General features: G+C 41.5%; 1 pseudogene; it reads left to right on the top strand.

Annotated features, from left to right (window-relative positions):
- Positions 1 to 800: 800 nt before the first annotated feature.
- LOC114046040 lies at positions 801 to 3328 on the top strand (annotated as a pseudogene).
- Positions 3329 to 3539: the final 211 nt, after the last annotated feature.

Below are 3539 nucleotides of genomic sequence, written 5' to 3'. Positions count from 1 at the left end.
ATCCCAGAGTGAAGGGGAAAAAATAGGTATGCAGTTTGCATATGGTAAGTACTACATAATTGTTTACTACTATTACTATTACTACTACTACTACTACTACTACTACTACTACTACTACTTCTTTAATTGAATAATTGCATACCAGGTTTTAGATGTGATTAGTATGAAATGCCAAAGGTAATAAGATCAATGATTTTCTATGTAAGATAATTTGGAAGAGCATTAGACTGAATCAATGTCATCTGATTGGTATTAAGTTTTGTTTCATTTTAAAAATACATGATATTGTGTACGTTATTATTGTATTCATAAATTCTCTTATGAAATCTGGGAAATAATTGCATAACAAGTGCTGTTAGGCAAACTTTTTTTTTTAATCTGGGTGCTGCTTGATTGTGAATTGAATGTGACAAAGTAGATACTTGAAAACTGTAATATTTATTGGGGTGTATTTGTTTTAAAATAGATAACAATAATAGCAAGTTTACTATGATAAAGAGTGCATTTTTATTTGAAAATTTTTGGTCACCACTTATAAAAATTCTGAAAATGTATGAGGTGACTTAAAGATGTAACTTTAATACATTAATATGAGTCAACTATCAGGTATTTGCTGTTTGTCTGAAACCTCAGAATGTGGTTGGTTTTAATTTATAAGTAAAGGACAAATGAAAAACAACTTTTAGGGAAACATGAGAATAATATTCAAGCCCTAAATTGTGATTAGTGATATTTTGCTGTTTGAGGTGAAAACTCTTAGGGAATATAACTTACGATTGTTTTGAGTTTTGGTTACAGGGATGATTATCTTAATTGTCATGAAGCCAATAGCAGAAAATGGCATGTATTGCAGTCTGAGAACTGCTACAGGTAGATATCTTAGCTGGAAAAAGTTGAGGAGATAATGTTGGTGTGGCCTACGGTAAAATTCTCTTGACTCAGTTTCCCCATTATGCTTTCTCCTTTCTGAACAGGAAATTTCTCCACCTGATTAATCCTGAACCTGGCTTATGATACTCTGTAACTATATGATTGGCTGTCAGATATGACTCATGCCTGGAATCAAGCAGAGCTAAGGTAGTTTTTCCCCTGGTATGGCTTATGGCAAGTCAGTCTGTGCCCTTGAGGGGAAAAGCCTTGACATTGTTATAACTAATCTCTTCTTTTCCTTTCATAGCAAATTTCTATAATCAGGGTAGGTGAGCAATAGAAGTTTTGAAAGTGCAATAATACTAAATCTATTAATTAATTACTTAATAGATTGATACTGGAACACATCTGCTACTATAATAGGATTCAAATATGAAAAATCTTAAAATTTTCATCCGTATTTTGGTCAAATTATGATATAGAGATGATATTCTCCTAAAGGGGGAATTAGACAAAGTAATAAGACAAGGATGTAATGTAAATTTTGATAACACAACAGGATTAGACTGATTTCTCCAAGAACTATATGCATATGTAAAAGATTGGCTTCCAAATATATGTAGTATGGAAATTCAGGCTTTGAGTATGTTTTAGTAAGAAATTCTCAAAATTAGTTTAAGGACTTTACACATAAAATACATTGATAATTGTAAAGAAAATGAAATTATTTTCCCACTTTAAGTAATTGTCTGATAATATTAAAAGAGAAGAGTTCATTTTATAGTTAGACCCTTACATATTTTTACAAGATTCTTATATCAGATATAGGGTTTAGGTAAAGAAAGAAATAGCAGGCTCAGCCAGACCCAATGGGAGGGGTATGTGGGATACAGAGCACGGGCACCCAGCCATGTTTGATATAGACCTGGAGACCTAAGAGGTCAGCAAGGGCAATGGCAAGCCAGAGCTCAGTCCCACAGATATTGATCTGGATTTGACAACTGCTGGTTTGGAGTCTGTGGGGCTCTATGAAGAGGTGGAATTGTCAGAGACCTGTGTGAACCCTTGACCCAAATACATCAGCCCCCACTCTTTTGAGGTCCTCTGAGTCCTGGGCAAAAGGGGCTATGACAAGGTATTCCAGATCTGGAAGGTACAAGGCAACAATGCGGTGAAAATATTCACCGTGAAAGTGTTGAGAAAAGTGAAAATTATGCATAACACTAAGGCCACAGCCCACATGGGCTAAATGGAGTATCCTGGAGGCCGTGAGGCACCTCTTCATTGTGGAGCTGGCCTATCCCTTCCAGATGGACAGCAAGCTCTATCTCATTCTGGAATGCCTCAGTGGAGGAGAGTTCTTCATGCAGCTGGAGTGTGAAGGCATCTTCATGGAGGACACATCCTGTTTCTACCTGGGGGAGATTACACTGACCCTAGGCCACCTCCACTCTCAAAGCATCATTTACTGGGACCGTAAGCCTGAAAACATCATGTTGAGCAGCCAAGGCCAGATAAAGTTGATAGATTTCGACCTCTATAAGGATTCTATCCATCAGGGCTCAGTCACTCACACATTCTGTGGCACCACTGAGTATATGGCCCCCAACATCCTCACACACAGTGGCCACACCTGGGCAGTGGACTGGTGGAGCCTGGGAACCCTGATGTAGGACATGCTCACAGGAATGGCAAATTCCCTCTCTTTTCAGGAGGATCAGCAGGCATGGAGGGGAGAGCAGGGGACAAGGAGGGCAGCAGCAAGTGTCTTTGTTCATTGTCTACCTTCTCCAGCCACCCTTTACCAGAGAGAATCAAAAGAAAACAATCGACAATATCCTCAGTGCAAAACTGGCGTTGCCACCCTACCTCATTGCAGATGCTTGGAACCTTCTGAAGAAGTTTTTGAAGAGGGGCAGCTAGTGGCACAGTAGACAGAGCACTGGCCCTAGAGTCGGGAGGACCTGAGTTCAAATCCGGCCTCAGACACATAACTGTCATTAGCTGTGTGACCCTGGGCAAATCACTTAACCCCAATAGCCTCACCAAAAAAAAAAAAAAGGTTTTGAAGAGAAACCCCAGCCAGTGACTTGGGGGTGGACCTTGGGATGCAGCAGATGGGCAGAAATACCCTTTCTTCCACCCCATCAATTGTGAAGACCTCTTGGCCCAACAAATAGAATCCCCCTTCCGGCCTTGCTTGCAGTCTGAAGAGACATAAGCCAGTTTGACACATGTTTTACGAAGCAGATGCCAGTGGATAGCCCTGATGGCAAAGCCCTCAGTAAAAGCGCCAACCAGGCTTTCTTGGGATTCACCTATGTGGCCCCCTCTGTCCCTGAGGGCATCAAAAGAAGGCTTCTCATTTCAGCCCAAGCCGTCATCCCCTCTGCACCTCAACAGCAGTCCTCGGCCCCCCATCAGGCCCCTGAAATTCTCACCCTTTGAAGAGTTCTGATCCAGCACCGGCCCAGCTGAGTCCATGGAGCTACTCACACCCCTACCCCCACCTCCACCTCCACCTTCACCTCCAGTCAGCTCAGCTCCTTTTCCCATCCGGATACCCACTGGCAAGAAAAGCAAGAAGGGTAAGGGTCTTTCTGGATGCTAGGGAGGGGACAGTGTGGGCTCTCCTTGGCTGTCCCTTTGCCTCCCTTGAACTCTTAACC

This window comes from Vombatus ursinus, unplaced genomic scaffold (genome assembly GCF_900497805.2).
Source record: "Vombatus ursinus unplaced genomic scaffold, bare-nosed wombat genome assembly UNPS02014780.1, whole genome shotgun sequence".
NCBI lineage: Eukaryota > Metazoa > Chordata > Mammalia > Diprotodontia > Vombatidae > Vombatus > Vombatus ursinus.
This window is presented reverse-complemented; position numbering and strand designations above follow the sequence as displayed.